The following is a 13,366-nucleotide window of genomic DNA, read 5'->3' on the forward strand; positions in this document are numbered from 1 at the left end:
TAGTCTTGTTCCTTTGCTCAGTGCGAATCAAATTGGCTAGACCTTGCCTTTTGACCTTCACCTTATGATTTGAACACGAAACGGAACTGAAATAAAGCTGAATGCTAAACGAAAAAAAAAAAATTGAACTGAACACCAAAATAGAGGAAAGCTTTTACAAGTCTGGTTAGGGGTAAGGGAGGGTGTGCATTAATTTCAAGAATCATATACAATCGTCAGTAGTGTTGTGGTGGTTCTTATTTATTCGGTCCAGTCGAATCCAATATTAGGACCAGTCTTATCGGTTCTTTGGACCTGTCCTTAAGACCAAAGTTTATTTATTTTTTTCCTTTAAGGACCGGTCTTTGAGTCTAAAGGACATAAGGGAAAGAGCAGAGAGACAAGAAACCAACAATAACATCATAAATAAAAGGGAAATTTGATTATTAATATTTGACTAAGAACACTATTTGATTTTATAAGATTATGTGTAGTGATTTAATTCATTATTATAATAGACAACTTTTTATTTGGGAATCTATCTCAAGTATTCATAAAAAACGTTCGTTTGCCAAATGGAATCCACAGATTAGCCTACTTCTATAAATTGTCCTGTGTTTTTTTTTGGAAATTGTTTTCATGAGTTACAAGTGGCTCTCATCCTCGTTTTTATAGTAATTTTCAGATAAGTTCAACCCTCTGGATCTGTCTTTTTAGTAATCAAGACATGGCTCATGGAGAGTATAGAAGAGCTCACATCGTTTTGGATCATAGTCTTTCAAAATAATTTGAATATACTTAGTACATTCATGAATTACTCCTCGACACGTAGTGTTGGACGATTTTCGTAATTATAATTTTATAAAGTCTAAATTGCACAATGATTGATTTCTTAATTTTGTTTTCGTTATTATTCGTAGAATGCTTATATATTACAACAGAATAAAATTTATTTTACTCAAAGAAAAAAAAAATTTTAAAGCAAAACAATGGCAATTTTTAAAATATAGATATACAATTTGCACTAATTTATTATTTTACTAGACTATTTTAATAAACACAAATATAAAGAGCTCAATAATTTTTATTAATTTGGTGGACCACAACTCCTCCAAGCATAAAAAATTACTCAAGTATGTACATTCTTGACTTTTGTTGAGTTATCGACTTACGACGATTCTATTGATACTGATAAAAATACATTATACAAAAAGGTACATTCTAATATTATATACATACAGGTGATACGATGACCTCACAACTTCCAAAATGATGTTCGAAAAAATACTGAGATTTCCTTACGACCTTTATAAATAAAATAAAAAATATTGAATTAACTAATAAAATAATAATTATCATTTTAAAGTTACTAAATATAATAAATAAAACTATAATTAATGTATTGAAAAATAAATTTTGGTAATTTAAATTTTATAGGCAATATATTATTCTTATAAGTTTCCATTTCATAATATTAAAACTTACTCTTCATCATTACTCAATCAATTTCTATATTGAGTTATGATTCGCCTTGCGAAGGAAAATAATCTTTCAGAAGGAACAGATGATCCAGGAATCAAGTAATACTTTTTAGAGTTTAAGGAAAAAGTGCTGGATTTCAGTCATCCACCAAAACTCTGGATTAAAACTTGGTCATATACCCATTTCTGGCAGAATTTATCAAATTCACCACTGATGTCATTGTCAGAGGACAATTAATATATATATATTTTCCAGCTTTCTCGTCTCGCTGGTAATTGCACTCTAGAGACACGAGTCCTCTTCTTCTGTGTTAGCTGTTTCAAAATAATTCCCTTCATCTTCCATTTTTGAGATTGTATCCAAAATTTGTTCAGAAGAATTAAAGCCATGTTTCTTGAATCTTAGATCCAATAATGTAGATATATAAATGCATAACAAAAAAAAATGTTTAAATATATTTTTTTAATATTTTCCTTACACTGATGCTATTTTTAATGTAGAATATTCTGCTCTTTATTGCAGTAATTCATTCCTCCCCCTCCCACCCCACCAAAACAAAAAAAAATCTTAAGGGTCTTAATTCAGTAAGTCTTGATCCCGCTTTCCAAAAATCCCATGTCTGAATATTAAGTAGGTAAGCTCTATGAAGAGTGAAAGTATTTGTATACTCCTTGAGGAAAAGGGATAAAATTATTATCTCTTGTATCTTAGAAGCAACATATAGTGTGTTGGAGGGTATTTTTTCGTAGCCAAGGAAATATATCTAGTTCAAAAAACCTGTTTATTCACTTTTATTTAGTCATGCGTCTACCAACCTTCGTCCCAAAAAATAAAAAACAAAGGCCTTAAAATTTGTTTTGGTTAGCCAATTACGTTATTTTCCCAAATACTGAACTTTTTTCCATATAAAGGAATACATATCCACAGCTTAACGATAATTAATACGAGTCAAATAATTATTAAAAGTTGTATATTCGATATTATACAACTTTTTCCCCACCTGATTTTCTTAATAACTTTCTCAACCAAAACAAGGAAAATAAAATCATTACATCGAAGCTACACATGTGCCTCTTTAGGAGCAATGGGGATACAAATCATCGAAAATGGACAAACTTCCAAACTTCATCTCTGATCATAAATCAACTCATATAGAATTTGCAACAACGAATGAAAGGAGACACAATCAAAGATGGATTCTGAAAAGTGCAATTCTGAGAGACAGTGTATGCAAGGAAAAACTGCATTATGTAATTGTTAACATTAAGATTCGGGTTATGGAGGGAATGAAGATTTCAAAGGAGTTAGAAGACATGGAAAAAACTTGGAAAAAGTACCAAAAGCCAAAGCCACCCAAAAGAAAAACAAGATTGTCTACTTGACACACAAGAATTAAACTCTGGAAATATGAAGTCTGAAATTATGAATAAAAATTTTGACAGAGATAAAATTCAAGGAAATTGACCAAAGTAGGGATAAGAAGTACCCTCAACTCAAGACAAATCCAAATCTACAATCCCAACGGAAGTGGGAGTGCTTATTTGATAATAATAATGAACTACCAGAAAGTATCTCAGCTGTTAACACTATTGTTATCGACTATTACTAAAAACTATATGCATGCAAAGACTGCTCTGGTGGAAATAAATGTGAAAAATGCTGTTTAAAAATTGCAGAGTTTGTCGCTACTGATACTCAGCCTTATATATCTTATTCAGTATTGATGACCTTATTATTTTTTAACCAAAAAGAGATTCTTTATGCTGTCAAAAACTGTGGCAAAAGAGAAAAATCGCCTGGTATATTAGGAATCGGTCTGGAAAGTTATGAAATGCTTGTGGGTGATGTAACATAACATAACTCATTACTATTCCAAGAAAGGACGAAGACCACCGATATATCAAAACTTGAGACCAATAACCCAACAGAGTACAATTTATAAAATATTCTTTCATTTGGTCGCCAATAGGCTGAAATCGACCCTTTCCAATTTTGAGAAAATTTGATTCATTAGCAAACGTCACAAAAAAATTGGGCATTGGTTCGTCAACGATTGTGAGAACAAAAACTTAAAACAGTATAGTTAAAACTTAAAAGCAGGTGGAAGACGTCAATAGCATTAATTTAATTGAGACCTTTTCAATCAAATAATGACGAGTATTTCTATATATGTTGAGTGTAATCAAAAATAATCCATACATCGTAAATATACCCATATTGTCCAATAGTCCAAGCTAGGATCAAGGTACTTGGTTCTTTCATTGGAAAAGTCATCATGAGATGCAACAAGAGCTCAATTCTATCCAAAATATCTCAGCTCCATTTTCATACTAAGCTTGGATTTTATAGATGGGATCGAATCGATCTATGGAACTCCGTCGTTATTTACTAAATGCCTATATATGATGCGCCTAACTGAATTCTATGAAAATTCGTTAAAAGCGGTTACAAAATTATTCCCAGATTCTTTGATCGCTTCAGGAAATGAAACATCTTGATGAAGAGAATAACAGCCTCCGAAGAGATTGAGAGGTCTAAGAATGATTTTTTCTGAGACATATGGAAGGCTATGTTAGCTGAGTAGTTGGTAAAACGCCTCAAAATGAAGGACTTATGGAACGACTGTGTCATGGAGAGCTCCCTAAATGAAGAGAACTGTCGTCAAAGCATGAAATCAATTTTGCAAAATCTAGGTGCAGTTAGTTATTTAAGCTTATTGCTGATACAAAATGAATGTTCCATTTGCTAGAACTATCTTGTGGCCTAAATGCACCTCTGATTGATGCATTTACAGAAGTGAATCCTTCGCTTCTGAGAAATGGTGTGGAAGTACTTAAATACCTGGAGGGAATGCATCACAATATTTTGGCTACATTCATATTTAATAGGGATGTGTGGTTGCAGAGTAAAAACAGTATCAACCTACTTTGTTTATATGATATCCTATTCATGAGTCCGGTAAAAAACATACTTGTTAAATCGATTCGAAGATTATAGTTGTAGTAGTTCTTGGATGTGGTAAAGGTAGTATTAAATCGTAGAAGCGTTGATGTCTCCAATTCTCAGGCCTGTATTAGCTATGTAAATCATCTCCTTACTCCATCTGAGAAATGGTTGGGGTATCGAGCAGTGACAGGAACACTGGAGGTATCAAGATACCTATCAGATAACCCTAATTGTTATTTCTGCAATTTAGAAAAAAAGACATCTTCACACCATCTCTGGAAGTACACAGTTTTAAAACTCGTTTACTCTACTCTTTCAGAACTTGTAAAGGAACGCTTTGGAAACTCAGTAAGGAGAAAGGGCTGTTTCACACTAGCATCCAATGACAATAAACATAATCACGCAGTAATCGTGATAATTCAATTATACATCTACGCCATAAAGACATCAATCTCCAAGGTTAAAGAGGGTGTGATAAATATTTTAAGACACTATATTAGCAGTTTAAATACAATTAAGCTTAAGTCTTGAATGGTTTTTATAAATATTTGTGTGTGTTTTATATTTTTTTATTACCCTATTGTAGAATTTCTGCATTATGTTTTTAGTATTCCAAAAATTTTGATATTAATTCTTGTCATAAAAGATAAAAAAACTTGTTCTCTACCAAAAAGAGAAGGCATTATAAACAAAAATTTAATTGGTAGTTGTTAGCCACCTTTTCCCAACTTTGGTATAATTATTGATTTATTATAGAAAATTATTCACACCATTACAAAAACAAATTTAAAGTGCGAATAATCAACACAATATTTATATTAATAAATCATTTGAAGTAGAAACATTGACAGTTGACATTTTTTTTTATGTTCTGGGAATACCATAATATTCTGGAAATGTTCAGCTATTTTTAATTGATTTGTTCAAATGAATATAAAATACTTTGTAAACGGGATTTGTTCATTTGTCAATATCAGGGCTTTATAAAAATTATGGGATGTTTAAAATTATAACACTAGTCAACAAATAAATCAAAAGATTCTATTTTTGATTGTAGCAGTTGTTGACAAGGTCATCAAAAATAAATTTTAAAATTAACTTACATCAAATGCTTTAAATCCTATGAAAAAACCATTGAAAATGATTTTTTTACTTATACAATTTAGTTGTTTATCTTTCTGTCAAAATGCTTGAATTTCAGTCGTGTCACGCCACATAAAACAATATAAATACTTTCATACATATATATAATGATTTAAATCATGTGAATTTTTTAGCAGCCCCGTTTTTTTAAATTTCAATCTGAAGAATAAATTTTCTTATCCTTAGCAGTTGTCATTTTTATTTAACTCCTAATTTGTGAACTTCCTTTCTTTGTAAATTCAATTATATTTATAACTTGATTAAAAATTCATGTGTGCTTAAATAAAAAGCTGGAGGATTTTTTGCGGAGTTATAATTGTAAGTCCATGTTGGACTCAGAGTAGAATTGAGGATAAAAATCGGATTAATTCCCGGCAATGTCCTTGTTCATTTCCTTCTTCCCCACTTCCCTTGTCACTGCTGATTGTAGTTGATCTCTTCCAAAATATTCCTCAAATTTTCAGTGTTACCACGTTGATTTTCAGTTGCTTTGTTTAATATACCCATTATTATACACACGATTTTTTTCACAACATATATGTATTACATATTATTACACTTCAAAATAATAATAAAATATAGAACTAATTTTTTTATAAGGAAGTACATATATTTGATACCTTGATTATGAATTGGTTTTTGGCCTTAGGGCTAAGAAAAAAATGAAAATATTATTTTACTCTTTCCTATATATATATATATTGCTTTGTTCATCAAGAAACATTTTTTGGATCAATTTAATAGGAATTTTAAATAAGCTCTTAGCGCTTTTATTTAAAATTTTGAGGGAAAGTGTAATGCTATTTTTGAAAATTAAACGTCTAATTTCTTGATTTATTGTTTTTTTAATGTTGTTTCAATTGGTCAAATGGAACTTTTGCACTGATAAAGTATAAGTAAACACTATAATATTACAATTACTCGATCTGATCTAGGAATTGTCTTTGAAGTCTATATTCACTAAGTATATGTTCTTAGTGGGAACGACTGAGTATCGAACTTATGGATATTGAGTTCAATAGAAATTATTTCTTTCAAGCACATTGTCCATTGAACTACGTCGTGTGCATGAACAGTTAGACAGTTTTCGATTAGAGGAAAAAAATAGAATACCAAAATATAACGAGACCTAAATGATTTGTAATTAGGACTTCAAATGACTTAGAAAAAATACACATTATTTTCTTTTAAATATTAACCGTATAGAAAAAAACTCTAAAATATATAACGAAAAAAATAAATTTTAAAATAACTGCCTTCGATCATTTTCCAAAATAAGCAGACTGTTTTGTTAAATGTTTATTTTAATATATTGCATTTTTGTTAGGTCAGTCACTTTTCATACCACCCTCGTATATTTAATATACTATTCTAATTTCAAGAATTTGGCAAAATAATGGACGCAGGAGCTATAAAATGAAAAAAATGGCCAGATTTATGTACTAAAATCGAATTTGTCCATTTCAAAATGTTTCTTTAAGCATTTTATGTCTAAAAATCCACCTCTTAAAGTTTTTGGATTGTGTAATTACTATTTACCTATTATAGAAACAGAGCTAAAGCTAGGAGTAAAAAAATGAGAGGGGGTATTATAAAATGGGACTGTTCCCCTTATTTAAAAAGCCAATGCCATTTTGTATGTCCTAATATGTCTATATTGATTATTTGAATAATAAAAGACCCAGGCAAAATTATAAGAAAGTTTTGATTCATACAGCTCACTCCAACTCTTAGGATCAAACCGGAAAAAATCTGTCTGGGAACACTAATATTTATCATTTAATTAACGAAGCATGATATGACTAAACACTTTTGATTGTTTGGAATTGTCGAGGTGTGCAATGTGTAAACAGTATGCATATCAACTCTCCCAATGATAAAACAGATGATGGTATTAATTAATTGTGTGTCACAAATGACAGAGATAAATACAAAATAGAACCATTTATTTCCGGACTGATATCCTAAGTGTATGTAGTACATACAAATATATTATTAGCTCAAAACTAATAAAAGCATTATTCCATTATCGTCTCTTTCATCAATTAGGAGTGAAAGATAAAGAGACTACTGCGTACGTATGTATAAAAAAATAAACTCATCAATATTCCACCCTGCTCCTTATAATTAATGAACACTTTGTAAATAAATACCTTAAGAATGCAAAAATAATACTAATACTAATGTTATCTTGGCTATAAATGGAGAAATAAGAAAATCAAAGTGGCATATCTTTTATGTGTGGGTTGATCATCTATATATAGGTATGTATGTATGTAAGAAGATATTCAGCCAAAAAAGTCATACACATTTGGAACACAATTTTCCTTAATCGGAGTATATATTGTTGGTTTAAAGTCAACTTGTATTCACTAACAGTTTGAAAAAAGTTTAGATAGGAACTGTTTTATTCTTAGCTCTAAATATCAAATCTGCATTAAATTTGCAGATATTAGTAAAAGTTGGGATGATGATAAAAATCTTTTAAGGTACATTTGGGATATTTCTATGTTTTAGGATTTTTTTGTCAGCTTTTTTAGATATGAATGTCTTTAGGTAAAAAAAAGAAGAAGAAAAGGAGAGAGAGACTACTCTATGGTTATTTCAAATAATCATAGTTTTTTTTCATGATAATCAGTATGTTTGCCTTAAATATATACCAAACCTAGGTATGTGCTCTTGCTTCAAATAGTGTCAGCTCTGTAGCTCTTTTTCTATTCTGCATATCAGAATAAAAAATTATGTCCAAGGCTCCTTAATCATCAATCTCCAGAAAGCAGCATTAAACACATTGATATCTCATTAGAGCCTTTTTGTGCCTCTATTTCATACCATACAATACAGCTTTAAATATTACTTATTAATGTCTATGACTGTTAAGTTATTCAAATACATTAATTTTCCCTTATAATATCTTGTTTCAACAGAGAGTTTAGTGGCTGGAAAAAGCTACATGAGATCAAAGCATACAGTCACTGTCTTTGAATAATAGTAATAAAATTGGTAGACACAAAAATTTGAACATTAAATTTTTAAATTTTCTATTGATTTAGAAGAATTGGATATTCAAAAAACAGACTTCGAAGTAAAAATAGAGGGAAATATCAAAGTGGAGATGAAACAACTACTCGAGTTAATTACTTCGTACGACGAATAAACAGAAATAAATTAATGGTTTAAAAAATTCATACTTAGATGTATTTGAAAATTATTTAATCTACTGCATGTAAGGGGTTAATTGCAATAGCCAGGTAGTAGTTCACCATTTTTTGTGGGATTTTTTTTATCTTTTACATAGAACAGTTTGTTTTTAAACCAGCGATATCAACGATAATCAGCAATCGTTGTACAGATCAATGTAAAAATTAGTATTATGAACAAGTTATATCTTATACAGAGTATACAGCACAAGTTCTAACTTTTAATCAATGACAGAGAGTGGCGCCGTTTTGTTGCAAAATAATACAACTCCCTGAATAATAATATTATTTAAAAAAAGAATGTACCCATATTTTTCAAATAGAAGGGCCTTACAAAATTATTCTAAGGATGCATAATTTTTTAAACAACAAACTACATACTGTAACATCACCTTGCGGATAAAATATATTTTTTATTTTGCTCATGACTTACTAAAAACAACAAATATTTTCATTCATGTACAATGTAATACTTCAATGGAACCAATTACCTCAATTCAACTTATTTATTAACTTGCAGGAGTACCCTGTATTGCTTGGAGTTATTCGGCGTCGACAACAGACAGACAAACTTTCCTTAATTAATACAGATAATATGCACTCCCATTTTCTATAGAAATATACTTTAGCATTCAGCCTATAACAGACCATGATTTTTTTTAAATCTGAAGCGTGGAGCTTTAGCTACACACTCTAGTTATTACATCGTTATTTCTTAGATGATGTAGTCATGTAATTGTTAAGATCTTAAAAGTAAACTAAAAAAAGATGTCTCTACAAATATTCAGACATTGTTTATTTTTTTAAGATTTGAATAGAAAATTTACGACGAACTAAGACAGTTATTTTGATATTTTTCAAGATGACAGGTTTATTAAGTACAAAGTCGAATTTATTATTACTAAGTAAATTAATAAATATACAGACCATTTTTATGTAGTTTATTTTACTTAAAGTTATTGTAAATATAACTAATTAGGGATTACTCATTATTGACATTAGATCACAAAAATACAAAGCTATCAATCAGTTCGTTACTGATGTAAAATCTTATTTTGGTTTCAAAGAATCCAACCTCATAAAAAAACATCTTTCTTTTTAAACTAAAAATGGTGAGATATAATTTATTTCGTTGTTACAAGGGTTTTAATAGAGGTTCGAGAAACCCTGCAATCAATTATTAATAAAAATACACAATTAATTATTGTAATTCGGTGCAAATTAGTAAACATTTTCTCTTTTAAAATTGGAATAACATGAATGGGAATCATAGTTACTCGTTCACAGAATTGAAAAAATGAATCATCATGATATATATTTGTTATTTTTTTCTGTAAAGTGTTGTGCACTGAGCAAGGCGATGTAAAAATCCTGAGTCTTGGTAAACAAAAAGCTTTGTAAACAACGATTATACCCTTTTCTATTAGCGAAAATTAATGTGTGTTTATTTTTAGGAAAGTCAAATACAGTCTAACTCAAATATAATCAACTTGGATTAGATCAATTATTACTTCTTGGTAACATTTTTTTAAAACTTATGTTGTGTAAAAGCTGCAATTTTGTACATGTTGTACTTGTAGGAATTTCACGTCCAATTTAAAGGGTCCTTAAAATTTAGACCGTCAAAAATGGGACTTTTAGCTTATATTAATCCTACACTTATATTAATTAGAAGTTTATAAAATATGCCATAGATAACTGGAGCAACTTTTTGTAGTTGCAACCTCAACAGGATTTTATATTTTCTAAAGTTATTTTATATTGCATTCTTGAGGAGGGAAAATTTAAGTATAAAGTAATAACTAATGCATGTGTTCATGTAAGATGTAGAGTAACAATGAATATTTGCCGGAGAGCTATAATTGTAGTCCGAAAGGAGCATCTAATACATATGTTTTTCATGGGGTTGAGGAGGTATATTTATCTAATATTTTCAGTCTTTCTAATCTTGTTCCAAAAATAACTTTAGGAAAGTATTGAGAAAGGCTCATATTCTGAGGCATCTCTCTTATATCATGAATTGCACCGTATAAGTGGTGTTCTGTATTTTGAAATTCAATATCATAATTGTGGGTCAGAAACTTAGAATACGATGGGATTTTAACAAGTAATTTCCTTTACAGAGGTCAGAATGAAAAAATATAATTACGGTTTTTGTAGCGTACATGGTTATTTGTGATGCATTTGATGAATTTTCTGTACACTTTCTCGCTATAAATTCTTTTTTTCCCCCAACAGGAATAAAGAACTTTCACATACTCACCTTCAAATCTACTTCTCCTGTAGTTTTACACTTAAAAGAATAGTCGAATAGTTCACAAACTCTTTCTGTGAAATGATTAAAACATGGAATTTTGTTCAATGAATTGTACCTCTCGATTCCTAAAGGGTATATTCTAAAGAAATAAAAATATCGAAGAAAAGAAGGATATATCTTAGGAAGAATGTTGTTCTTTGCTTTCTTGTAATGACAAAGATAACTTTTTTTTTATCTATAAAAAATGAAACGAACTTATCCAACACAGAATTGAAAAATATTCATTTTCCTCAACCTAATAATTTTTTGTCTTCATTCACTTTTTCTCCAAAGATTATTTACCATTTTTATCTTCCCCATCTAATTATTTACGAGAAAAACTCCTTCAACATAATTGATTAATTCAATAGCATTACTAAATATTAAATTGTTCAATTTTTTTAAATTTGTAATCCACCTTTTTTCTATTATCAGATTTAGCATACAATTTTGATTCTACAAAAAACTTATCAACTCATTTTAATTAAGAACAAGGAATCTCGAATGAATCTGGAATAGATGTGTTTAGAGCATGTGGAAAAAGAAAGATAAAGTTTTTTCATGTCAAGGGGGTGATTCAAAGATATTAACTTTAAGGAAATCGTAGCCATTTGGTATATTTCATTTTAGATGAAGGAATTAAAGTATGTCAGACAAATAATACAATTAATTTTTCCATGGATTGTAATGGCAAAAATACTAAAGTTTTACTTCATATTTATGTTATTTAATATTTATGATGTAGTACATTGTATTTAGTTGTTGTTAATAATAAACCAAACATTGATTTATTTCTATTGCTTATTTTTGTTTTGTTTTTAAATTTATCTGTCATTTTTGTTTTGATTGAAAAATATACCTGTACAGACATGTGAATAAGTAATGTTTAATGAATATATAATCTAGTTCAATTTAGTTTTATAGCTAAAAGGGTGTGTAAACTTCAATTTTTTTATCAAGCTAAAAAATTATGTAAATTAAGATAATCACTTCATACTTATATTTTCTAATAGTCTAGAAGGTATCATTTGGTAAGTCTAAATCTAACATACAAACTATATAATTAATATGATGAATCATGTTGAAGTTAGGTATAATGGTTCGAAATATTTAACTAACTGATAGATCATTTTTAGTATTAACCATCATCTTTTGCAAGGAAGCATTAAGATAAATAAAACAGGATTATAGCATAACTTCACTAAAAGTAGATCAGGATATTATTATTTTTATTATGAAGTATAAAACGGTTTATTCCAGATATTCTCAAAGTTTTAAATAAAATATGTATAAACAACGTAGTTCCTGTTTCAGTAATAATGTGGCATTAGCTAGTCAGTATTTTTTATATTATAAACTAAAGCTATATAACATAAAATATACACTAATCATTTCCATCTGTAAGATAAAGGGGGAAGGGGGAGAATTCACATTCTGAACCTTCAAATTCTCTACAAAGGCGAATTCATACCTACTTGTTAACAGCACTACTAAGTTTAAACATTTAATGAAAAAATAACACTAATAATCAGAGAGCTAAGTTTATATTTCACTTGTGATATTATTTAAGATATATACAATTTAAAAAGTAAACATATTGAATTTAATACGATTAGTTACAAATGTTAGGTCGTATTCCTTTGATACATTATAGGAATTCCATTATTCTTATAAATATTTCTAAGACTGAAAATAATGTATCATAAATCTGGAAGAGAGGAGGCTCAGACGATTATTTACAAGAGATCTTTGCAATTCGGAGTACAGAATATTTTTAGTCAAAATGCATACGATCCTAGAAGAAACGGTAATACTGATAAGCTAAAGCCATTAGTCATATGAAATATCTTTGAACAACATGGAAACCAACTTTGGACAAGATAACAGATACCCTCTATGTAAGGCACAGCCATATTCAATTAATTCAAAACAAAATGACTTGGTACAAATTTAATTGACCAATTTGAAAGTGTTTAGTGAAATAAAATATTTTTTGTAGTTCAATTTGACTCAAATACTTGTTGTTATTACTCGCATTTATGAAAAAGGGACATTATATTCAGCTGTACAAATATATTATAGTTACATTATTTTTTAGTGGAAATTTTGGATAATGTTTTAACCTAATTTGCGCACTCTACAGTGAGTTTATTGAAATATTTATATGATAGAAATTGTAGAACAGTATCCAATAAATACTAAACTAACATCATTTTATATCTCAAATGTGGTTTTAGGCCCTGCATTGTTAATGTATTTCTAAAGATACATTGACAAAGGTAGTTAATTTAATTACATACATAATGTAAGTAGGTTCTGT

This window comes from Lepeophtheirus salmonis, chromosome 3, assembly GCF_016086655.4.
Source record: "Lepeophtheirus salmonis chromosome 3, UVic_Lsal_1.4, whole genome shotgun sequence".
Taxonomy (NCBI): domain Eukaryota; kingdom Metazoa; phylum Arthropoda; class Copepoda; order Siphonostomatoida; family Caligidae; genus Lepeophtheirus; species Lepeophtheirus salmonis.